The sequence below is a fragment of the Talpa occidentalis genome, unplaced genomic scaffold (assembly GCF_014898055.3).
Source record: "Talpa occidentalis isolate TD23 unplaced genomic scaffold, MPIMG_talOcc4v2.1 talOcc4.19, whole genome shotgun sequence".
Taxonomy (NCBI): Eukaryota; Metazoa; Chordata; class Mammalia; order Eulipotyphla; family Talpidae; genus Talpa; species Talpa occidentalis.
Window position 1 is genome coordinate 170,813 of NW_023601962.1, and position 26,391 is coordinate 197,203.

Sequence of the window (26,391 nt, forward strand, 5' to 3'; positions counted from 1 at the left end):
ACCAGAATCCAGAACAGTGCGGCAGCACTCCCGTGTGGCCACAGGGCTGAGCACAGGAGACCAGAGCTGCCCTTTCTCCTGCTTAGCCAGTCCCTTCCCAGGCTCCCTGGGCTCCCAGCGGCAGGAAGGGGATCTGCACACAAGGGGCCCTCCAGGACAAGGGTCAGTTTAAGTGTCCTTATTTTTAGTCTCCAGTGGACATGACAACTGGTTCCTAGGTTCTGGGAAAATCCCTAAATATATAGGTCCCCTCAGAATTTTGGGATGGAAACTAAGATTCCAGGGTCCCAGTAATTTGTTTCTGCTTCTGCTTCCAAGGACGAAAGCCCCTCCTCCTGGGAATCACCTTACATTCTCCATCCTTGGATGAGGGGAGGGGTCTAGGAGAGCCCCCAGGGCACTGGCTAGGAAGATGGGGAGACTCCTGGAAGAGAGCAGAGGATGGGAATGGGGACTTTAGGGGACAGAGGTGGAAAGGGATGCAGTGGGGAGCCAGAGAGAACCGGGCAGGGAAGGGGCAGCATAGGGGACACTGTGGGGGGAAGGTCTGTGTGGGTGACACGGACTCTCACTGGGGGGCTGGGAGCATCTGTCTCACCTGGGGCGATGCAACAGTGCTGGCCTGTAACTGCCTAGGGAACTTCGCACATGTGGGGCCTGGCCCGTCCTTGCAGGGCTGGTGTCACCCACACACACTCACATGCTGGTGAAGGAGAGGACTGTAACAGGGGGGTCCCCAGGGGAGGATCCGGGTTCCCTGTCCCACCCAAGGAGGGTGGAGCTGAGCAGGGAGAAGCAGCTAGAGAGGAGGCTGAAGAGGAAGGAAGCAGGATGGAGCCAGAAGGAGACCTGGGGGAGGCACATGGGGCAGAGACACATGAAGAAACTGTGCTTGCTTGCCGGCCTTGGACTGGGTAAAACAGATGTGGGTGAGAAATCCATGTGGAGGTGACAATGGCAGCTTCTAGCTTGATTTTTCTCTTTTCCTTCCAGACTTTTCAGCCCCATCAACCCTTTTCTATGGGTCCCGCCGGGAGGGGCTTTAGACTATGACAGGCTTTCAGGCCCTGCTTGGGCCAACCCTGTTTGGCTGAACATTTACCCATGAGGGGATGGTGACTTTGGTGCTTGGTTTGGAAACTGTATTCTTTCCTTATCTTTGTTGCACACTAACTAACTGTATTTAAGTTCCTTTTCATTAAAGGTCTTACATGTTTTGTCTTGATGCAGGGGATGGCAGAGAGATGGATATAGATAATTCAGGGGAGTCCCTGTCCTTATCGAGAACTTCCTCCCTCAGCTCCAGAATGCTGGGGTGTCAGGGAGATTCAGGGAGCCAAGAGGAGAGCAGAGCGAGGTCTGTGCTGCCTGGGAGGACCACCCCTGGGGACTGATTCTGGATTTCCAAGGCCCCACTCCCTGCAGGTGGGTCAGAGTCAGCCCTGAACACAGCTCCAGGGTGCCAGACAGTCCCTCTGTGCTGTGATCCTGAAGACACTGCTCTGGAGACAGTGTGAAAAATAAATCAACAGCAAAATTAAAAGGAATCTGAAAACAGTAGAAATAATTTTCTAAAATCACGTTTATTTTGAAGGATACTTCAGGGGATGTGGAATTATCGTCTGACATCTCATTGCTATCAAGACTTGACTGTCACGTGAGCTACTCTGGTCAGTGTTTCTTGTGAGATAACAGCCATTGATCACTTTATCGCCTTAATTTTTTTAATGTTTTGTACCAAATCACTTCATCCTTTGCACCTAAAACAAAGATCTGGCATCTGGCACAATCTCTGAGGGGGAGGCCTCACTCAGAGGCTCCAGCTCTGGGTCCCATGAGGCTGCGATGGGGACGAGATGTTGGTGGATCTGAATGGCCATGATCAGCGTGGAAGGACCTGCCTCAGAGCTCATGCATGTGGCTCCTGGAGAAAACCCTCAGGTCCTTGTCCTGTGGGCGTCTCCTTAGCTGAGTGTCCACCATGTGCAGGGAGTCACCCCAGAGAGGCACCAGGAGGGGAGCCCGGGCGGGAAGTCTCAGCCCCTGTGAGCCTGACTCTGTGACATGGCACATCCCTTCTGCTTCATTCTCCTCACGAAGAAGACCTAGCAAGTCAGACACACTCATTGGGGGGAACTATCTCCCCTCCTGTGTATCACAGAATTGGTAGAAAATTGAAAACCAACACAGAAGACCTTCTGGACACTCATTATTTCCATTCTGTCCACATGAAAAATAAGCTGTCTCCCACCCAAGGTCCCTAAAAGTTTGTCCCATCACAGAAGCAGCGTGACATCAGCATCTCATCGCGTGACTCAGGACCACGCAGAGGAGGCGCCTTGAGAACATCTGTGCAGTGAAGCTGTCTGTGCTCAGCTCCTCGTGGGCTGAGCAGTTTCCTGCCCCACAAGCCCTGGATGTGGATACAGTGGAGGACAGACACAGGGCAACTTGTAGACCCATTTTTTAAATGTTTTTAAAGCATATTTATTCAGATATAACTTGTGACCATTAAGTCACTTGTTGAAGGCTTACTTTCCATGTCATTTTGGTAAGCACAGAGCAGGGCAACCATCCCATAATCTACCTTGAGAACATCTCCATCACCACAACAATCTTGTTTTCTGGGTCTGGGCCCATGGGGACAACCCCCACCTTCCCCTCCCTAGCCCTGGGCATCCAGGAGCCCACTCTCTGCCTCTGGGGACAGGCAGGGGAACTTCTCTCTAAACTCAGCCCAGGAGACTCTGCTGACACAGACCTGCGGCGGGCACTTGGGGTTCCGTACCAGGGTGCTGAGGTCACAGAGAACCATGTGACCACACCCAGGAGACCCTGCAGTCTGGGGTGTGTGAGGAGAGAAGGGCTGCAGGAGCTGCCTCAGAGGGGTCCAAGGGCAGAGCCAGGGAGGGTCCTTCCTCAGCAGGAAGGGGAGATGGGACCTGGGTCTTGAAAGCCAGATGTGGGCTCAGGGAGCTGATGGAAGGCTGACTATGTGACCTCAGCAGTTACTTTCTCTGTGTGACCTCCCCAACACTCTGTGAATTGGGAATTGATACTGTCCTGACACCCCTCCCCCATTCCCTTTATGAAACAAGGATATGGAGATTTGTGGGGCTATGGCAGCGCCCAGGTCTGAACCCCAGCCACCTGGCTAATGTCTGGGCCTCCCACCCGAATCCATCCTGCAAACTGACCAAGGGACCTATGAGGCAGTGACGTTGGAGTGTCACCTCCCTCTCCAGAAACCACACATTTCTTGGCTGGATTTGACTTAAGACTTTTGTCTTAAGTAATAACACAGTAATAACTCATCTTGTCATCACTCTTTATGGAAATGAATTGAATCACCAAAGAAAAAGATACAGAGTGACTGGTTGCACCAGAAAACAAAACCCAACTTTATGCTACCTCCAGGAGAGAGGATCAAAACAGTTCTTGGAAAAAAACACAAGAAAATGGGGCACCCCCAAATGCCATAAAAGATAAAATAAACTTCCAGCTAAAAAAGGTAACAAGAGACAGGGATGACCATCATCTGATTAAGGAATCCTACATCAGGAAGACATAACACACATCAATACACATGCACCAAACAAAAGAGCTGCAAAATATATAAGGCAACTATTAACACATCTGAAAACAGATATTGGCAGCAACACAACAGTGGTAAAGAAATTCAACACCCCACTTTCATCAAGGACTCACCCACCTGACAGGACTCAGGGAAACTATAGCTTTAAGTGACAAATTAGACCATGTGGGCTGAATAGATATTCACAGGGCGCTACACTCCAAAAAAGCTGAATGTAAATTCAGGTGCACATGGAATAGTCTTCAGAATACACCACTTGTTGGGTCACAGAAGTGTCAATAAATTCATCATGACTGAAATTATATAAGTATCTCTGATCACAATGGAATCAAAGTAGAATCAACCATAAAAAGAAGCCAGAGGGAAAAAGTAATGAGTGGAGATTGCACAACATGCTACCGAATGACTATTGGGTTAAGGAGAAAAACTACCAGGAAATTTTTTTTAAAGATTTATTTTTATTTATTTATACAAGCACTGGGTACAGTCAGAAGTGCAGGAGGGTGAGAGAATTCACCAGAGCCAGAGCTGGGAGCAGAGCAGGCAGAAGGACCGAAGTACACTGCTGAGGGGAGCAGCGGGCGGCAGAAGAGGCCTGCGCACCTTGTGGGACCCTCCTCCGGTGGCCGGGAGTAGCCAGGGATCGAACAGGCACTGCAGAGGATGCGGGCAGCTTCGCAACCCAGCGCTCAACCGCTGCACCACCGGGGAGGCCCAAACTACCAAGAAATTTAAAAATACCTTGAGACAAATGACAGCCTATCAGTGGGCACAGTACAAGCAGCATTAAGAGGGTAATATAGAGCAATACAGGCCACAGCTAGAGTCAAGACAGAGCTCAAGGAAAGAATCTTACCTTACACCTAAAAGAGTTAGAAAGAACAAATGATACCAAGAGACAATAGAAGAAAATAAAATTAAAGCAGAAATAAATGACACAAAAATTGAAGACAGACCAAAAAGATCAATGATACCCAAAACTGGTTATCTGAAAAAAAAATAGACAAATCTCTTGATAGGTTTTCAAGGAAGAAAAAAGGTAAAAAAAAAAAAAAAAAAACTATAATAAAGAGAATAAGAAGCGAAGGGGAGACGTCATAACAGACATTTCAGGAATAGAGAGGATCATAAGACAATACTAAATACCTATATGTCAATAAATTGAATAACCTCAAATAACCTAGAGGAAACTGAGAAATTCTTAGAAGTAGACAACCTTCTGAGACTGAGTCAGGAAGATTGAGAGCAAATCAACTATAAGCAAAGACATTGAAACACGAATCAAAAGTTTTCCAAACAACAAAGCCCAGGAGCAGACATTTTCAGTGACTTCTACAAAATCTTTAAAGATGAACTAACACCTGACTCCTCAACTCTTCAAAAATATAGAGGAAGAGGGAATGCTGCCATCACATCTCATGAGGCCAACATTCCCTTGATACCCAAAGCAGAGAAGGACATCACACACAAAAAAGAAAGCTACAGACCAATCCCTGATGAACACAGATGCAAAATCCTCAACAAGACCTTAGCAAACCCTGATCCAGCCACACGCAGCCTCCACTGACATCCTGGAGACAGGACAGGCCCAGGTGGGGTCTGAGTCCCTGTGATCACAGGCCCTGTTGGGATAGGTTCTCCTGAAGGACAAGGACAAAGGAGCAGAGAGCTGATCCTGAGGAGTTACCACGTCAAAGCCCACGATGCACTGAGCACCGACTGGGCACAGGCCCCGTCCTCCTTGGCTCCTCACAGCCTCTCCCACCCCCCCACCTGCACAGACTCAGCACAGCAAATGCATGCAGTTCGGGCTGGTCCTCATGGCGCCTCCCTATATCCTGTCAAATTTTAAGAATCTTTTCAATTAACCTATCAAAAAAACAATCCAGGGCCTCCCTGGTGGTGCAGCAGGTTGAGCAAAGAGCTGTGAAGCTGTCCTCAGCCTCTGCAGTGGAGGTTCAAAACCTGGCTGGCCAGGGATATTCCCACATGGCACAGCAGACCTCTCCTGTCTCGCCCACTGCTCCCCTCAGCAGTGTCTTCGGTCCATCTGCCTGTTCTGCTCCCCACTCTGTCTTGGTGAATCCTCTCACCCTCCCACGCCTCTGGCCAGTACCCCAGCTCTTGTATAAAAATAAATGAATCTTTAAAAAAAATCCAGAAAAGAGAGCAGTTTCATTTCTAGATGTCTATTTTCAGTAGGGAAGTGGACATTATTCCCCAGGAAAACACAAATTACAGGCAGGGGTGGAGCCAGCCCTGCCTCTGCTGGAGCAGGAAAGTCACAGGGGAGAGACACAGGTCAGTGTGGGGAGGGGCCTGGTGGGCGGGGCTGGGCCAGTCTCCCCACCTCCTCACTTTATGCTAATAGGAACAGACACATGAGGATGCCCTTTTCAGCAAGAGAAACCAGAGGATCTCTTATTGAGGGAGCGCTGGTTACATCACTGCTTATACTTTAGAAGGGTAGGATTACTCTGTAGGTGTTGTCAGTGCAGCACACCCACACCTAAGCACCGTGGTCCTCCAGCAGAGTCTACCATGACCCTCCCCGCTTTGTTTTCACCCTTCCCACTGCCCCTCTGGTAGACACTGCTCTACATTCAGATTTCAAGGTTTAGTTTGTGTGTGCATTTTTTTAAAGATTTATTTATTTTTATACAAGAACTGGTACAGGCCAGAGGCATGGGTGGCGGGGCTGGGGAGGAGTGAGAGGATTCACCAGAGACAGAATAGGGAGCAGAACAGGCAGAAGGACTGAAATACACTGCTGAGGGGAGCAGCAGGCGAGACAGGAGAGATCTGCCGCACCATGTGGGAATCTCCCTGGCCCACCGGGAATCGAACCCGTGCTGCAGAGGCTGAGGACCGCTTCACAGTGCTGTGCTAACCCCTCTGCGCCACCAGGGAGGCCCCTATGTGCGTATGTTTTTATTTTATTTATTTTTTTTTTTTATTTTTTAAAGATTTATTTATTTATTGATTGATTGATACATACAAGCACTGGGTACAGTTAGAAGCGCGGGAGGGAGAGAGAATTCACCAGAGCCAGAGCGGGGAGCAGAGCAGGCAGAAGGACTGAGGTACACTGCTGAGGGGAGCAGCGGGCGGCAGGAGAGGTCTGCGCGCCATGTGGGACCCTCCTCCCGAGGCCGGGGAGCAGCCGGGGATTGAACCGGCGCTGCAGAGACTGCCGGCAGCTTCCCAACCCAGCGCTCAACCGCTGCGCCACCGGGGAGGCCCCTGCGTATGTTTTTAATACAAACTTTTATTGGTTTCACATAAATAACTAATACTTTGCAAACCATGTTTTCCCAATATATTTATGTGAATACTTATGAATGTATTAAATTTTTTGGTAGAGGAGGTAGAGAAAAAATGAGGGGATGATGACAATGTCAAAGCTAATCTTCAGTGACAGGGTAAATACTTGGCCATCGTTTCCCTTCATAGAAATTTATAGATTCATAACTTTGAGCTGGAGTCTGGCATCTCCGGAATGGTGGGTTGGTTTCTCCGAACTTCTTCCTCCAGAATCCTCAAACATTGCAGTATCCGGATATCTTCCCACATCTCATCCTGTACTTGCTGGATTCTAGATTGTTCTTTCTGCCTGGACTCTCGCAGAGCTGTGAGAAACACCCATCCCACGGCTCCTGCTGCCTCGCGGGCACTGCATGCATTCAGGGTTTCTTCTATTTCATACAGGGCCTGTTCCAACTGCCCCGGGGATCCATCTACCTCTGGCCATTCCTGGGGAGGGGCCCATTGGGCGAGGAGGTCGGCCACCAAGTACCATCTGCTCATGGCCGGCCACCCGGCAATCCCTCCCCAGGTTCCAGAGTTTTCGTCTGCGTAGAAAGGTCCTGCTTTGAACCGTCCTGCCATCTACACCAGTTGTAACACAACCAACCCATTCCGGGCAGGTTTATGAAAGGTTCTAGCAGCCACATGCGTTCACCATTTTGTGTAGTCACCATTCTCCTCTGTATGGGGTGGAACTGGGTGATCTCTCGCAGCTTGTCAAAATTAACTGCTTTGGAGACCAGCTGCTGCTTGGAGCCCAGCTAAAAGGCAGGTGATGAAGTGTCTCAGCAAGCCTTGCCCCCGCGACCCGCTCAGTGTCAGACTGGTATTCCCAGCTAGGCTCCTGGCGGGGACCTGCTTCAGGGCCTGGGGGCATGGTTGTGTCAGTGAAGTGGACTTGATCTGCGTGGCCTTGAGCAGACTGAAAAACATGTTCTCTTTGATTAGAGGTCAGGGTGGAAGAGAGGATAACATGTAATCATGACCCTATTAAGGTTATAGGTGTAACCTTAGGTGTAACCTTGGGTATTCTTTGGTGTAGGTAGCGGGGTCGTTAGTGAAAGAGCCAAGACGCTTTTCAATCTGGGAGAGATCAGACAGAGGGAAAGGATCGTGGACTCCACCTATTCCTTCAGTCCCCGCAACCTCCCTAAGGGGACAAAGAGGACGATTGTGAGAGCAGGTGTGGTGGCTGGGAGGTGGAGCGGGGACAGGATTGGGGAGTTGAAGGAGGTGAAGACTGAACATCTAGAGGATCAGAGAATGCAGAAGAGGGGTCCAGAGAGGGTGAAGAGTGAGAGGAGTCTGGAGACTTGGGAAGTACAACTGGTTTGCAGGAGGGAGGGACGGGAGCGCACGAGAAAGCAAGCCTGGACATGAGGGATCTCTGACCATTTTCCATTGTGGTGACGGAAACTGTTTAGGTCTGAAAGGACCGTGAAATGGAAAGCGCCATGTCCCGGCCAGTGAGAGCCATTCTCCAATGGGCACTGAGGCCGTGCAGTGTTGCAGGAGAAGACGAGATGCTGAGGCACAGATCTGGCCTGAGTCCCAGCGGATCGAGGTTTGAGAGATGGTGTCCCAGAGGGGTGGCCAGGCTCGGCTTGGAATTTGTGGACCCCATGGCTAAGTCGGCTCCTCTCCCCAATGAATGGGGGTACAGACTCAGGACCACAGCATCCCATGACCTAATCTGACCTATGGGGGCACAGACTCTGAATCGCGGCATCCCACAACCCGGTCCGGGCCTTTGGAATGGGGGCAGGCGAGCGAGGGGGACATCTCCACTGCTTAGTTGTTGCCTGGACTGGGACACCTGGACTGGATGGGCGTCCCCAAATCCAGAACCAGGAGCAATGGGGGTTCACTGGCATAGGCCCACAGTTTATGGAACAGTCGACGAGGATGGGGGTAAGGAAAGGAGCCAGGTAACCAGGGGTGAGGGCCTCCTAGGAAGGAGGGTCAGGCAGTGATTCACCCCAAGGATCAAGGCCGGTGGTGGATGTGAGGTGTCTGCAATGGAGAGGAGAGTCCCAGGGATAGGAAGGCGGCCCCGGCGCCAGGGGACACAGCCTTCCGGTTTCCACATTGGCTCCAGGACCTACTCATTCACCAGGCTCTCTCCCCTCCATCTCAGCCTCCAAGATGAAAGGTTCAGCGTGGTAAAGAAAAGGGGAGCCAGGATAAACTTTCTCAAAGGAAGGGAAAATTCATTGTGCCCCTGGGCGAGCTTCGCGGACCCAAGGTGGGGGTCCCTGAAGTTGTGCCTGTTGTGGGGGGGAGGTGTCATTTCATAGGGTGAGGAAAGGTTAGGCAGGAAAACTGGGTTGGCAGGGGGGAAACAGGTTTAGGTGGAACAAAGTTGTTTTTTCGTGGAGCCGAGTTGTTTTCTTCTGCTTATAGCTTTAGTTTTGGTTTGATGGAATCAGGAGTACTGGTGTCAGGGCCATCTTGTTGTTTCTATGTGGGCTTCCCCATTCCTGGCCCCTGCATTGACCTTTCATACCAGCCTTTTGTTGATAGGAAAAGGGGCAACGGTTCTTTCTTTGGCTACTTCCTTCTGGACGGGGGCGAAGACAAGGGTGGGGGCTCAGGCCTGGTTATGAGATGGTCTTTGCAGGGATGCGAGGATATGGGTGAGAAGGAGTTGGTTAAACGTGGTACAGGACGGGTCTTGGATCCGGTGTTGGATGAAATGCAGTAAGCATGGGGCAAAAAGAAAAAATAAGATTAGGATCAGAGGCCCTGTGAGTGCTAATACCTTGCCTGATGCTGCACTGATCTGGAATCTCCAGGCATAGACAGAAGAACGGGAAGTGGCTTGAAGTGATGGGATTAGAAACAGAGGAGGGAGAGTCAGAGGGCCTCTGCTCTGTAGGCTGAGTGGAACCTGGACCAGGGTCGCAGGTTAGTAAGAGGAGGTCTGCCATACATCCATTCAAGGGAGGTCAGGAACAAGGGGCCACAGGGAGTGGCTCGGAGGTGCATTAAAGCCAGTGGGAGCACCTCCACCCAGGATTTGCGCAGCTCAGTAGAGAGTTTGGTTAGGTGGTCTCTGGTCAGACCATTTACCCATTCTACCTTACCAAAGGATTGCGGTCGGGAGGGAATGTGTAGTTTCCAGGTGATGCCCAGGAGGAGACCTGTGGAGTAATCTTTGAGATAAAGGCAGGTTCATTGTCCAACTGGTGATGGTGTCCACCATAGTAAGAAGAGGGCGTTATCTGCGTTAGGGAGTGGAACACCCGTGAGGCCTGGCAGGGTGGAGAGTCAAGGATTGGGAGAGGGAGATGAGAGGGTCTTTGACAAAGAGTAGAAATTTAACAGACAAGAGGGTGATGGAGGGGAGAGAGCCTGGTGAATGAGTAGGTCCTGGAGCCAATGTGGAAAACTAATGTTTACAGGTGGCCCAGTGTGGGTTTTAAGGCCTGTCTAGTGAGACGAGCAGCTGCCGCAAGTGTGCGCAGGCAGGGCTGCCATCCCCTTACAGTGGGATCCATTTGTTTAGAAAAATAAGCAACTGGTCGCTGGACTGCCCAGGTTGGCCTAGAACCCCTAGAGCAATGCCCTGTTGCTCATCTGTCAATAACAGGAATGGCTTTCCCGGCTCTGGGAGAGTGAAGGCTCATATCAGAGAGCTTTGCCTAAAAAAAGCAGATAAAAGCAGAGAAAACAGGGTATAGAAACAAAGAAAAGCATTATCATGATCACCGGGCCTACTAGGGGCAGGATCCATGGCAGTAAGGGAGAGTTGGTCCACGTTTGGATGCCCTGGCTCCAGCTTCGGCTGACGAGGTGTCGATCAGAGGGCTTTGCTGGTCAGATGAGCAAGCCCATGAATGTGTTGGAGGAGAGGGAGACACCTGAGTACACACGATTTCTCACCAAAATCTCTCTCTCAGACCTTCAACACTTTCTTTTGCTTGCTTGCTTTCTAATGTCATTTCATTTTACCCATCCTGCTTTACATAATCTTAAGGCCCTTCAGAATGTCCCTCTTCCATACATTTCTTTTTTCAAACGCACATACCTCACCTCACTTGCATTTACCATACTTAGCAAAACCTTAGTTTTATAAGGGAATTGAACACCATCTAAACAATGATGAAAAAACACAAATTTAAGGTAGATAGTCCTTGCCCTGTAGCTTTTCGTTCCTGTACCCAGTGATTTAATTGGCAGAGAATGGTGCAATATTAATGTTTTTCAATTTGGCTAAGGTCACCCTGCAGGGTTTGAATCCAGGGAGAAGGAAAGGTGGGTGGCCATCTGGAGAGGATTTTTAAAAGGGGAAATTCCAGCTGGGCTGACACTGTGTAAGAATCCCAAGCTGCAAAAGTTCGAGGTGACAATGGACAGCTAGGCGTGCTCACTGCGGGACTGAGATTGATCATAGCCTAGGGCTTCCTGGTGTAGGAAGATGTGCGGATTTTCCAGCTGAGCAGGTCGTGGTGGAGTAGGGCTGGTCTGTGAATAAACTCTGTCCACCTTGAAGAGTCCTGTTTGGATTCTAATATACTGGTCCCCGAGTCTTTCTTAAGGGGAGCTAGAGAGCCTCTCTATCTGCTCCTTGCAATCTGCACATTTTACCACCTGGACCCAAGCCTTGCAAGAGCTCCTGCCTCTTCTATGCCTTCCCTGTGCCCAGAATATAGCAGCAGGTCTCTCCCAGCAAGGGGGCAGTATGGTCCTCAGGGAACTGAGCCTATGATGGGGGAGAGAAGCCCAGGGTTTCCCGCCTCTGGCTCTGGGGCCTCTGGCCCTGGGGCCACCCACACATACCCCTCCTGGGGCCCTGTACCTGCTCAGCTCTCCCCAACCCCTCCACACCCCACCACTTACCTGCTCTGCTCCCCTCCAGGTGTTTCACCAGTTCCATGGCCCCCCTGGCCCTTCACCTGCTCTGCTCCAGGGACATCTGTGCTCCAGGGACATTGGTGTTGCCCAGATTTCTGTGCTGCAGTCCCGTGTGTCTCATGCTGCTCCTGGCCCCTGTGACTGGGTCCAGCCCCTGAGCCTCTCCAGAGCCTCAACCTTCCCTGGTGTACTCCTATTCACCATGGCCACTGAGTGGTTGTGCTTTGGGGGTGGGGAGGCTTTTGCCTGGTGTGGCGCTATTTTTAATCTTTGTTGTTCTGCAATTCGAATGCTGCACAGCAGCAACAAAATTCCAGGATAATTTCTAATACCCTATCTCTGGCCCTGATGATTGCTGAAGGGGCCACTGCACTGGAAGGCCAGCCACATCTTGGGGGAGGTGTTAGGGTGGTGCTGGAGGGCTGGGGAGCTGGACAGATTGTGTTGGCCCTGCTTTCCTGGTCCCTCTCCAGCTGGGGGCCTGTCTCAGTGGTGCTGCTGTGTTCCCCAGCATCCTCCAGCTGGAGGACTGACACCGAGGTGCTGCTGTGCTCCCTGGTGTCCTCCTGCTGGGGTCCGTCCACAGAGGTGCTGGTGTCCTCCCAGGCGTCCTCCAGCACCGGGCCTAGCGCGGAGGGTCTGCCCTTCGGGGCATCCTCTAACAGGCGGCCTGGCCCTGCTGCGGTGGTGTGCTTCTGGGCGTCCTCCAGCTCAGGGACTCTGGCGGAGATGACCCTGTTGCCCGGGGTGGCATCCTTTCCCCTCGTTTGGACTTCCTGCTTTCACAGGATACCTGGCCTTCAGGTATTCCCCAAAACCTCAGGCTGCGGGGGTGGGGGGGGGTCATCCTTTCCGCTCTTCTGCACTGGGTGCTTTCGCAGGATACCCGGCCTTGGGGTATTTCCCGAAACCTCCGGTCGCGGGGGGCAGTCCTTGGAATCGGGGTCACCGGGCACCCGGAAAGTGACGCACTTTGGCACCCGGAAAGTGACGCGCCTGGGCTGCTCCTTCCCCTCCTCCTCAAAGTCCTCCTCCCCCTCCTGCTTCCTGGAGTGGAGATCAGGTAGGTGGCCATGACCTTGTCGTACTTGTTAGCGTCAATGGCCTCCCGAATTTCCTGCCTCTCGTAGCCCAGGCACTCCATAACTTTGGTTATGGCTGGGTCCTGGGGGCTGACGGAAGGCTTGCTGAAGGGCAGGAGTCCCTTGCTTGTTTCTGCTACCCAGGCGTGCTGCTGGATGCTCTCCAGGGTGCTGTGCCTCCAGGGGTCCCATGCCAGCATTTTGGCCTGCAGGTCCTGGCACTGGACCATGAGGTATGAGGGCAGCTGGACCCACTTTCCCAGGACATGCTCCCTGATCGCCCCGAGGCTGGGCCCCCTGAAGGGCAGTGTGCTGGTCACCATTTTATAGAGCATGATGCCCAGGCTCCACACGTCTACCTTGGGGCCATTATACTGCTGGCCAAGGTAGACCTCGGGGGCCCTGTATTCTGGGCGACAGCAGCACGTGCTCAGTGCCCAGTTGAAGCCCTGGATGCTGAGCCCAAAGTCCGCCAGCTTGACTTTTCTCTCTCGGATCAGCAGAATGTTCTTGAGCCTCACATCCCGGTGCACGATGCCTTTGGCATGGCAGTAGCTAAGGGCTGTGAGGATCTGCTGAAAGAGCTGGCAGGCCTCGCTCTCCTCCAGGCGCCCATGCCTGCTCGGGTAGTCCTGCAGGTCTTCCCCCTGCATGGACTCCATCACAAGCTGCAGCTCCAGCCCGGTGTCCACCACCTGGAAGAGCGCCACGATGTTTGGGTGGTGAAGGGCCTTCATACACCCCATCTCTCAGGCCAGGAGCCGGAGGTCGGGCAGCTCGGACTTGTGGACGCCCCTGATGAGCACCTTCGTGCCCGTGAGTGCGTGTGGTGCCAGCGTCACCTTGGCGTGGGTGCCCCGCCCCAGCTCCCGCAGCGCCAGGTAGCTTTTCGCTTGTCGTCCCTGGGACATAGCACCTATGCACTTGGACTACGCTGACTACCCTCACCAGCCCTGACTGTGCTCCCAGCCCTTGCGCTATCTCCGCTGACAGCTGACTGTCCTATGATATTAACAAATATACTATTAATCTAGTATTAATAGTACTCAAAAAGTATTCACTAACCTCACTAAATACTAACAATGCTAACTTAACTCAACAAGCAATACTAACTTCACTAACCTTACTAGCAATACTAACTACACTACAAATAAATGAAACTACACAACCAAAAAATGACAAATGAGATATAAATGTAAAAATATGATAAAAACAAACCATTTACAAACTAACTACTAAATTGAAGAATAAAACAGAACAACAAAAAGACCAATAGAATAAACAACAGAACAAACCACGATTAGAAACTAAAATCTGGGAAAAAACAAACAAACTAACAAATCAAAATAAAAACTCAGAGAAACGACAAAGGGGAAGAAAGAACAAACAACGAAACAAGAACAGAAGGGAAAATGAGGGAGACCACTTGAAAAATAAAACTCACAAAACTAAAAACTGAAGAAAAAAAATAAAGAAAAGAAAAAAGAAAAAGAAAAGCCAATAACAAAACAATAAAGGAAACTAAAAAACAAAGAAATAAAAGGAAAAAGTAGGAAAAAAAAAAACTATAAGCAAATACAAAAAAAAAATCAAGGAAAGTAAGGAAAAAAACAAACAAAAAAAAAGAAAAATAGCATGACTAAAATAGCCTAAACAAATAATTTAATAAATAAAGCAATAAATAAACCAAAAGAAAACCAAATACCCCAAAACACGCTCTCACTCTCTCTGTCGGAGTCCGGAGTGCACAGGTCACTGTCCCAAAGCTTCCCGGCTCCTGAGGACACAGGCGCAGTCCGGGCGGGCCTTATGTAGGCGGTGCCGGTGCCGTCACAATGGCTCTTTGTGGCGTCAGAGCCAGAGGCCACAGCCATTGGTAGACGGAACCCCCAGCGGTTTTTCAGCCTTAACGAAAAAGCTCCCACTTAATGACAACCGGTAGAATGCCTGAGAGGCCCTTTCATTTGTCCTGAGCAATCCCGTCCTAGGTTTTGGCTTTTCAAGGCGTCCCCATACTGTCCCTGCCTTGTGCAGATGCTTTACTGTCCCTCTAACACTGTGAAAAGAACAGCAAACAGGGGGCGCAGACTGTTGAGCGCGAGCTGGGGAGCTGTCCACAGCCTCTGCTGTGCCCGGCAAGGGTCCCACGTGGGGAGCAGACCTCTCCTGCCGCGCCCGTTGCTCCCCTCAGCAGTGGATTTCAGTCAGTCTGCCTGTTCTGTTCCTGGCTCTGTCTCTAGTGAATCCTCTCACCCTCCCGTGCATCTGGCCTGCACCCCGGTGCTTGTATAAATAAAATAAATCTTTAAAAATATTAAAAAAAAGGAGGCACAGTTACTAGTGTTGGAATGAACTAGTAAGGTTTAAATTCTAAAATTTTCAAGAGGTAATTTCAGGATGCTTTTTCAGCATGTCTTTCTTTTTTGGGGCTAAAGTTGTGTCATGGAGTCTAGTTTTGTAGAAAAATAACATTAAATAATAATACTATATACACAATAGTTCCTTTGAGAAGGACTATACTAACAAATCCAATAGGTCTTAACAATACCAATGTGCTTAAAAACTAAACAAAAATGTTAGGAAATTTAGAATACTTTGTTTTTTAGGTTGCTTTTAACACTTTAGCCAAAATAAAGTGATTTAATAGTGATAAATATCAGGAAGTATAAGTATCATTGTTTTAATTCTATATATATTGCATATATTAATATGTGCACTTACAAATGTATTAATATCTAAAAAAGAAGATTTAGAGAGGTTAATTATTTTTTCCAAGGTTACCTATATATGATATTCACTTAAAATTAAAAATGACTAATTATTGAGAAACTACACTGTACTTTTGTAAAATTGATAGTGTTCTAGTGATCAAGATATAAAGAGAATGTTGTGATAAAACTGACTTTTCAGTGGCAGGGAAAAAAAGCAATATAAATAAGTTTTAAAATAATCCAACAGAGAAATAACAAATGGTGATAGGATCTGTACAAAGGATCGAAAGAAACCAACTGAATTTTCAATACCATTTAGGATAACATCAAAATATGAAACCCTTAAGGATATTTTTATTTTTATTATTTTTTTTTTAATATTAAATTTTATTTTTATATTCCCCCATACAATTGCAAACGCCCCATTCTGACCCCAATCCTTCCCCTCCCGCCCCCCACCCCCCAACAAGTGTCTCTGGTTCATAGTTTTTTGTTGATTTTGATTTTCACTTTCTTATATTCATTTTCCTGGTCCCTTATTTAAGTTTTCTAGATTCCTGCTATGAGTGAGACCATCCGGTATTTTTCTTTTTTCTTTTTGGCTTATTTCGCTGAGCATGATCCCTTCCAGTGCCATCCATGTTGCTGCAAATTGCATGTGTTTATCTTTTTTGAATGCTGAGTAATATTCCATGGTATATATGTACCACATCTTCTTGATCCAGTCATCTATTTTTGGGCATTTGGGTTGTTTCCAAAGCTTAGCTATTGTAAACAGTGCTGCTATAAACATAGGAGTGCAGGTGCTCTTTGGAATTGATGTTTCTGTGTCTTTTGGGTAAATACCTAGGAGTGGAATTGCTGGATCATATGGAAGCTCTATGTTTAGTAGGTCCAGAAATCTCCACACAGCTCTCCATAGTGGTTGGACCAGTTTGCACTCCCACCAACAGTGCACAAGAGTTCCTTTTTCTCCACACCCTCGCCAACATTTGTTGTTGCTAGTTTTTTTAATATGTGCCATTCTCACTGGTGTGAGATGGTATCTCATGGTAGTTTTGATTTGCATTTCCCTGATTACAAGTGATGTTGAACATTTTTTCATATGTCTGTTGGCCATTTGCATTTCCTCTTCAGAGAAGTTTCTTTTTAGCTCTTCTGCCCATTTTTTGACTGGATTATTTTCTTTGTTGTTGCTGAGTCTCATCAGCTCTTTGCAGATTTTTGTGATCAGTCCTTTATCATTAGTGTTGGGTGCAAAAATGTTCTCCCAGTTGGTGGGGTTTCTCTTTGTTTTTGTTATTGTCTCTTTTGCTGTGCAGAAGCTCTTTAATTTGATGTAGTCCCAGCTGTTTATCTTTCTCTTCACTATCACTGCTTTGGGTGATGTGTCTGTAAAGATGTCTTTGATGTGCAAATCCCGTAGTGTTTCGCCTATATTTCCTTCTATGTATTTTATGGTTTCAGGTCTTATATCTAGTTCTTTAATCCATTTTGAGTTGATTTTTGTGTATGGTGTGAGGTAGTGGTCAAGCTTCATTCTTTTGCATGTAGCGACCCAGTTTTCCCAGCACCATTTATTGAACAAACTTTCTTTGCTCCAATGCATAGTCTTTGCTCCTTTGTCAAAGATTAGTTGACCATAAATCTGTGGGTTTATTTCTGGATTTTCTATTCGATTCCATTGGTCTGTATGTCTGTTCTTGTTCCAATACCATGCAGTTTTGATGATTATGGCTTTGTAGTATAGTTTGAAGTCTGGGAGTGTGATGCCTCCATTTCCTTCTTTTTTTTTCAGTAGAGCTTTGGCTATTCGGGGTTTTTGGTGATTCCATATGAATTTCATCAATAATTGTTCTATTTCTTTGAAGAATGCCATTGAGATTTTGATTGGAATAGCATTGAATCTGTATATTGCTTTTGGTAGGATGGCCATTTTAATAATGTTTATTCTTCCAATCCATGAGCAGGGGATGTCTTTCCATTTCTTTGTGTCTTCTTCTATTTCTTTTAACAGTGTTTTATAGTTTTCTTTGTATAGGTCCTTTACCTCTTTTGTTAGATTTATTCCCAAATATTTGATTTTTTTTGTTTCGATAATAAAAGGGGTGGTTTTTTTGATTTCTTCTTCTTCAGATTTATTGTTTGTGTATAGGAAGGCTACTGACTTTTGCGTGTTGATTTTGTATCCTGCCACTTTACTGAATTGATTGATGAGTTGAATTAGTTTTTCTGTGGAGATTTTGGGGTTCTCTATGTATATTATCATATCATCTGCAAATAGTGATAGTTTGACTTCTTCTTTTCCTATTTGGATTCCTTGGATGTCTTTCTCTTGTCTTATTGCTCTGGCTAGGACTTCCAGTATTATATTGAAAAGCAGTGGTGAGAGTGGACATCCTTGTCTTGTTCCAGATCTTAATGGAATTGCTTTCAGCTTTTCACCATTGAGAATGATACTGGCTGTTGGCTTGTCATAGATGGCCTTTATGATGTTGAGGTATGTTCCTTGTATCCCAAGAATTTCAAGGGCTTTTATCATGAATGGGTGTTGCACTTTGTCAAAAGCTTTCTCAGCATCTATTGATATTATCATATGGTTTTTATATTTCTTTTTGTTGATGTGTTGGATAACGTTGATTGATTTTCGGATGTTAAACCATCCTTGTGCCCCTGGAATGAATCCAACTTGGTCGTGGTGAATTATCTTATGGATACATTGTTGGATTCTGATAGCTAAAATTTTATTGAGGATTTTTGCATCAGTGTTCATTAGGGAGATTGGCCTATAGTTTTCCTTTTTTGTGTTGTCCTTATTCGGTTTTGGTATTAGTGTAATATTGGCTTCATAGAACGTGTTTGGTATTGTCCCTTCCTTCTCAATTTTTTGGAAGAGTTTGTGAAGGATAGGCACTAATTCGTCTCTGAATGTTTGGTAGAATTCATTTGTAAATCCATCAGGTCCTGGGCTTTTGTTTTTGGGGAGGTTTTTAATTACCATTTCAATTTCGCTGCTTGTAATTGGTCTGTTTAGGTGTTCTATTTCTTCTTTATCTAGCTTTGGGTGATTGTAGAGTTGTAGGAATTTGTCCATCTCCTCTAGATTGTTGAACTTGTTTCCATATAACTGTTCATAGTAGTTACTGATTATTCTTTTGATTTCTGCTGTGTCCGTTGTGATTTCTCCTCTTTCATTTATGATTCTGTGTATTTGTGCTTTCTCCCTTTTTTCCTTTGTGAGCCTGGCTAGGGGTTTGTCTATTTTATTTATTTTTTCAAAGAACCAGCTCTTGGTTTCATTGATCTTTTGGATTGTTTTTTTAGTTTCAATTTCATTTATTTCTGCTTTGGTTTTTATTATTTCTTTTCTTCTACTGGTTCTGGGGTTTTTTTGTTGTTCTTTTTCTAGATCTTTGAGCTTCGAGATTAGGTTGTTTCTTTGAGTTCTTTCTTGTTTTTTGATGTGAGCTTCTATTGCTATATATTTTCCTCTTATTACTGCTTTTGCTGCATCCCATACATTTAGGATATTGGTGTCCTCCTTGTCATTCAATTCAAAGAATTTTTTAATTTCTTCTTTGATCTCCTCGTTAGTCCAGTGGTCTTCCAGTAGTGTGGCTTTTAATCTCCATGAGGTAGGATAGTTCCTTGCCTTCTTTTTATGATTTATTTCTAGTTTGATGCCTTCGTGGTCAGAAAAGATGGTTGGTATGATTTCAATCTTGGTGTATCTGTTGATGTTTGTCTTGTGCCCCAGTATGTGATCGATCCTGGAGAATGATCCATGTGCGCTTGCGAAAAATGTGTACTCCATTTTTTCTGGGTTTAGTGTTCTATAGATGTCTGTTAAGCCCAAATGCTCTAGGTCCTTATTTAGAGCTTTAGTTTCTTTACTTATTTTTTGTCTTGTTGATCTATCCATTGTTGATAGTGGTGTGTTGAAGTCTCCCACTACATATGTGTTTTCTCTGATGTCTGTTTTCAGAGAGGACAACAGTTGTCTGATATATTTTGGTGCTCTTTCGTTTGGTGAGTATATGTTAATGAGTGTTATTTCTTCTTGAAGTATTGTCCCCTTAATCATAATGTAGTGACCATTGGGGTCTCTTTTTATTTTTTTGAGTTTGAAGTCTGTTTTATCTGATATAAGTATAGCTGTTCCTGCTTTCTTTTTTGGCCCATTTGCTTGTAGGATTGTTTTCCATCCTTTGACTTTGAGCCTATTTTTATCTTTTGTAGCTAAATGTGTTTCCTGGAGACAGCAAAAGGTTGGGTTTTGTTTCTTAATCCAGGCTGCAACTCTGTGTCTTTTTATTGAAGAGTTTAGTCCATTTACATTTAGAGTTAATATTGATATGTTAGCATCTGTATTTGCCATTATGTTTGTCTTTCCTTTGATTTTATTTATTTATTCTTTTAATAACTTTTTTTTTTTTGGTCTTCTTTCGTTGTTATTCGTCCCTCTGAGGTTCTGGCTTTAGGATTCCTTGTAGTATTTTTTGGAGTGGGGGTTTAGCCGCAATGAAATTCCGGAGTTTCTCTTTGTCTGGGAAGGTCCATATTCTTTCTTCATGGAGGAAAGAGAGCTTTGCGGGATAGAGTATTCTTGGTTGGCATCTGTTTTCTTGGAGTCTGTTGACTATGTCCCTCCACTCTCTCCTTGCCCGTAGTGTTTCTTCAGAGAAGTCTGATGTCAGCCTGATTGGTTTTCCTTTGAATGTTATCTGTTTCTTCCCTCTTGTCAGCTTCATTATTTTTTCCTTGTCCTGGATTCTTGGGAGCTTTACTATTATGTGTCTTGCTGTGTTTTTCCTTTCGTCGTGGAAGTTTGGTGTTCTTCTTGCTTCTTGTATATCAATTTTCAGCTCCTTCTTCTCATTTGGGAAGTTCTCTTCAATTATATCCATGAATATTTTCTCTGTTCCTACATCTCTCTCCTCTCCTTCTGGAATTCCTATAACTCTTATATTTCCTTTCCTCATGGAGTCAGATAGTTCCCGAAGTCTTTCTTCATTCTTTTTCCTTCGTACTTCTCTTTCCTTTTCTGTTTTGGTTCTTTTTATTTCTGTGTCTTCAAGATTACTTATTCGTTCTTCCATTTCATCTATTCTGCTTTCATTGCTTTTCCCAGAGTTCTTTAGTTCCTCCATTAATTCTTTGATCTCCTGCATTTCTCTTACTTCCCTCTTTAGGGACTCAATTTCCTTCTTCTGATCTATCACTTTTTTAATCATGGCAATTTTAAATTCTCTTTCTGGAAGGCTCAGAAGTTCTTCCAAGTTGCTGTCGTTGCAATCTGGGGAGTGGTTTTCTTTTTGTGGTGTGCTTCTTTCCTGAGGAGTTTTTAGGTTGCGTGTGGTTCTTCTACTCCCTACTGTCTGTTTTCTAATTTGTCGTATGCGTTGTGACACTGTGTTGCTCGGACTGACTGACATCTTGGGTGAACTTCTCCGCTCCCCTCTGGCTCTTCCAGGAGCCATCTCTGTCTTCTGGGGGAGCTTTCTGCTGGTTTTAGGCAGTTTTTACTGAAGAGATGTCCCTGTTCTCAAATGGCGAAGCGGGGTGCAGTCCCTGCGCCTCCGGTTTCAGGCACACTCTTCTGCGCCCCCGGTCTGCCCCGGACGTGGGTGCCTGCTCCCTCTGTGGGCTCAGACTGCTGGTCGGAAGGGGCCTGGCGTGGAATAACTTCCCGGCTGGCCACTGCAGAAGCCTTCTGCCCTTTTCAAGCAGTCTTAAGAAATTTCCTGTTCTATGGGGTGTTAGTGACTTTTTTTTCCTGGTCACTAGGTGGCGCCAGAGATCTCTCCTATTGTTCTTGGGGGGCTGTTTTTCGTCCCCCCCACCCCGTGGGACAGGGAACAGAGCGGGAATGGTAGGGTACACCTCAACAGCTTTGGGGTGCTCTGTCTGCCTTGTGCCCCACCGTCGTGGAGAACCCACGCCCCGAATTTTCGTGCCCCGGGTCTCAGTTCAAAGCCCTCAGTTCCAGGACGCGGGCTGTAGCCCAGTTCAGTGGCGCGGGAATGGCGCCTTTTGCACCGCTCCCGTGCCTGGGCGCCTGGTTCCTGCTCACTCAGGGAGGGACCTTCACCTCAGTGAGGACCTCCGCGCGTCTCCCTGCAAGCCTAGGTTGTCTCCCCGCAAGCCTAGGTCGCAGGCGCGGGGACCTGGGCAGCCGCGATCCAGGTCTGCACTTGCTTTTCAAGCTCCCCGAGCGCACCGCGTTTCCGCGCCAGCTTACCGGCAGCCCGGGCTGTGTGCGCGTCTCCCGGGGTCTTTATTCTTCTCTAATGGCGCCCGGAGCCGTTCGCTCACCGCTGCGGCGAATCCTGCAGGGTTCGCCTCAGCTCCCGTTCACGGGGTGTGGTGGCTGCAATAGTTCCTTTCCACTCACAGTCCCGCTTGCTGCGTCGTTTGTTCTTGTTGGTTGTTTTGGTTTGTTGTTTTTCTCCCTCTCTGCCGGTCGGATAGTGCCGCCTCTGTGGGCGGGGGAGGGGAGCAGGGTTCTGCGCTTCCCTCCCTTCTAGTCCTCTTTTATGGCCACTTTCTTCTTCGGGTAGTTTGCTGGAGTCACCCGTTTATCTTCCGTGTCCCGGTTCTCACTGGGACCTGCCGCTTTTCCTCCCTATTAACTTTTTTTAATGGGAGATCTTACTCGCAGTGTCTCCTCGCCGCCATGTTGCTCCGCCCCCTCCATCAAGAACCCTTAAGGATATTTTTAATAAAATGTATGTATCTGTAAAGCTATGAAAACATTATTCTTTAATGGATATTATAAGACTTCAATAAATGACAATATGAACTCTATTGACAGACCAGGATGCATACAGCAAAGTTTGGGAGAAAGCACAATTGCAGAGGGGAGCACAGAGAGGCAGAAATGACTGAATCACCCTGCAGTAAGAAAAAGGAGGTCAGTGTTTCATGTGGACAAAGGAGAAGGAATTGTGAGATAAGGTCTAAGATATTCACAGAAACTAGTCACTGTCAAAACTATGTTTAATTGCCAAATATTAAAACATGTGCCCATTAAATCAGCAAAAATAGTATAAATTCTGGAAAAAGGAAAGAAAATACTGTGATTTCCAGAGAAAGGATTATGTTGTCACTCCTGCAGTATACATCTGGCCCAACAAGGGTGTCGGGGTATCATTTCATAAGGTTAAAAACTAAGCTCTCACTCTTACCCCATAGGCATGTTTGAGAGACTTGAGCAGAGAAGGACATCAATAAGGCTGCCACGGGAACTGGGCCACTAGACTGACCACCACAGCAGATAAACCAGCCCAGCTCCAGGAATGCAGAGGCAGGGACTGCACATGTGTCTGTGTCAAAGGTCTGCACCAAAGAGCAGACATCCCAGCAGATAACCCATGCAAACTGGCTCCCCAAGTAAGAAACCCTATGTAACCCTAGTGTAAAAGTCTCAAATCCTTCACACACAGGTGTATAGCTCCCTCTTGCCCCCTGTTCCCTTGCAGGGTATTTCAATAAATCCTCCTTTTCTGTTCTCTACTTCATCTCTGCTGCACTCTTACACCCCCATACCTCACGCTTCCCCCAGCTACGGTTCCACCACAAAGAGTGCTTAATAATGTTTGTTCAACTTAAAATGACTATCCAATCATTGCTTATATCACTGACCCTGAATTATTATTTCTGATACAAATGTTATTAACAGCATTAGGAAGCTAATATTGATTGGGCAATTAAAGATAAATTCACTGATTTTCAAACTCTAAAAAGTTCCCTTATTTTTCTGTAGATTCAGAGAGCTGATAAGGGAAGAAGTACACAAGCTCAGATATCTTTCTTCACCCTCCCTATGCCAGAAAAGCTGCGCTTGAATGTTTACAAATCATGATTGCAGAACAAGGATTGACAAATTTGTCTCTCATCAAGGAATAAATATTTCAAACTTTATTTACCATATATTGTAGTTTCTATTGCAACTACTAAAATCTGCACTACAGCAAGGAGATAGCCAAGGGCAATTAACAAATGAATGTGGCTGGTTTTTCATTGTATTTACAAGGTTGAACTTAGCCTGAGGGTGTCATTTCCTTGTTCTAAGGAAATCATTTCCCTTTTCTCCACAATTCTAAGTCTTTGGGTTTGCTCCATGAATTTTGAAGTGGTTGGAATTTAGGATGACTTAGGAAATTTGCATCAAAATGTGGGTCTTTGAGCAACCCTCATCCATCTTATAGATTCTGACTCCCATGTATTATAGCAAAAACTGTAAAGAACAGACAGCAATCAGAATAATTGTCTTCTGAAATTAAGACCTTTAAATGTCCCTTCATATGCCATCAGTTGATTCCATTGTTTTTAAAAATTAACTGCTGAGGAAAAGTATGAGTATTGCGTATAAGAGAGCAAGTGAAAATATCTCAGAATAGCTTTTACTTTTTTACATATATATAAAAATGGAGTTTCAGAATTATCACAAATTTCATGAAATCTAATAAACATCTTTGTGTTTCACTTCATTTTCTTTTAATTTTTACTGAAGTTACACTGGTTTGTACTATTATATAGTGATAGGTTTTGGTGTACATTAAAAATTAACATTTGAATAAACAGTTTCTATTCTTCACCATACAAGAACTCCTTTACCCAAATTCCTCAGCCCCTTTTCCTGTTTCCCTCTGGTAGCAAATATTTGGTTCTTACAGACTAAGATGTTGTTTTGGTTTGTTTTGTTTGTTCATTTGTTTTGTTTCTTTATCATCTATATAGGAGTGAAATTGTAACAGGGTGGTCCCCAGGAAAGGGGGAGGTTCCAGGTTCCCACCCCACCCAAGGGAGGGTGGAGCTGAGCAGGGAGAGAAGAAGCTGCAGGGGAGACTGAGGAAGGAAGGAAGCAGGATGGAGCCAGGAGGAGACCGGTAGGAGGCACGTGGAGCTGAGAGACGCATGAAGAAACTGCTCTTGCCTTTTGGTCGTGGACTGGGTGACACAGATGTGGGCGAGAGACCTGTGGGGAGGTGACAATGGCAGTTTTTGTCTTGCTTTTGATTTTGCTCTTTTCCTTCCAGGCTTGTCTGGTGGTTTCTGATCCTTTTCTGTGGGTCCCCACTGGAAGATGCCTTAGACCTGTGGCAGGCTTTGGGGCCTTATTCCGGACCAATCCCTTTGGATGGACTTTTACCCATGAGGCGACGGGTTACTTTGGGTACTTTATTTAGAAACTATAGAGACACAGTGGGTGGGGAGAGGGCAAGGAGAGGAAGGACTAGAGTCAAAATAAGGTGGGGGTGCAATTGTATTGGGGATATAACCAAAATGAAAATGCATACATTGTGCAAAGATGAAAAATGATGTAAGAATTATATAAAATAAAATATTAAAAAAAAGAAACTGTAGTCTTGGCCTTTCCTGTATTGTTTCCTAATTGTGTTGAAGTTCCTTCCCAGTAAAGTTTCATATGTTTTGTGCTGATGCGGCAGATGGCAGAACCTATTTAGAGCAGGCAGGTTTGTGGTGTCTGGGCTGCCCCTCTCCCTGCCCTGTAACAAAATCATATGGTGCTTTTATTATCCCTCTGACTTATTTTATATAGCAAAATGTATATACTCTATGTCAATCCATGTTGTTGCAAATGGCAGGATTTCATCTTCTTTATAGCTGAGTAGTCTCCCACTGTATATATATATCACAATTTTTTTTTATTATATCATCTATCAGTGGGCTCTGAGTTTGTTTTTCAGTCTTGAGTGTTGTGAATAATGTTATGATGAACATGGTGTTCCATATATCTCTGAATTTAAGTTTGTATATTTTTGTGATAAAGCTTGACAACTAAAGAGAAGTCAGCTAGCTGGGTCATGTGATATTTCTATTCTTAATTTTGTTGAGGAATTGCCACACTATTTCCATGATTGCAACAATTTAAATTCATAACAACAATTTACAAAGATTTTTTTTCTCTCCACAACTTTACCATCACTTGTTTCTTGTCTATTTTGATAATAACCATCTTAACATATAGGAGATGATTGCTCATTTTGCTTCTGATTTGCTTTCTGAATAGGAGAGGAGGAACACATGTTCATGGGCCTGCTGGCCATCTTTGTCTCCTGTGGACAAATCACTCTTCACCATCTCTGTCCACTTTTTAATGGAGATATTTGTTCTTTCGATGACAAGTTTAATGAGTTCTTTATAAAATTTCTATATTAAGCCCTTGTCTAACATATGTAAGTATTTTCTCCAAATCATTAGCTTTTTTAATGGTGGTTTCTTTCACTCTATAGAAACTTTTTAGTTTAATATTGTCCCATTTGTTTATATTTGTTTTTGTTTCCTTTGCCAATGTAATCTGATTGACAAAAGTCATCTCTAAGGCTGATTAAGGAACTCAGTCATTTTTGTTTTTCTGTGTATTTTGTGATTTCAGAACTTATACCCATGTCTTTATTCCACTGTTGGTGGAAAGGTAGACTCTTTCCCTTCCGAGAAAAATAGTATAGATATTTCTGAAAATTCCAAAAATAGTTCTACCTTATGATCCAGCAATCCCATTCTTAGATATCTACCTGTAGTATACAAAAACACTAATATGAAGGGATATGTGCACTCCTATGTTCATTGTAATAGTATTTTCATTACCAAAGTGATGGAAGCAACCTAAGGGTCCAACAACAGATGAGTTGGTTATGAAGATATGGCGCACAGCACACAAATACTACTCAGCTACTAAAAAACCCCACCAGATTAAATCTTGCTATTTGCAATAATATTGATGGTACCAGAAGAGACTATGACTCACAGAATTAGTTAGAAGAAAGATAATACCAGGGAGAGTAAATGGTTTGCCCACAGATACAAAACTACA

At 45.8% G+C, this 26,391-nt stretch overlaps 1 long non-coding RNA gene across 1 annotated transcript; it reads left to right on the plus strand.

Annotated features, from left to right (window-relative positions):
• Positions 1–22,310: 22,310 nt before the first annotated feature.
• LOC129146217 (uncharacterized) lies at positions 22,311–24,875 on the plus strand. Its single transcript, XR_008552719.1, has 3 exons — positions 22,311–22,464; positions 22,746–22,943; positions 24,294–24,875. It is a non-coding gene; the product is annotated as an uncharacterized LOC129146217 (long non-coding RNA).
• The last annotated feature ends 1,516 nt before the right edge of the window (positions 24,876–26,391 follow it).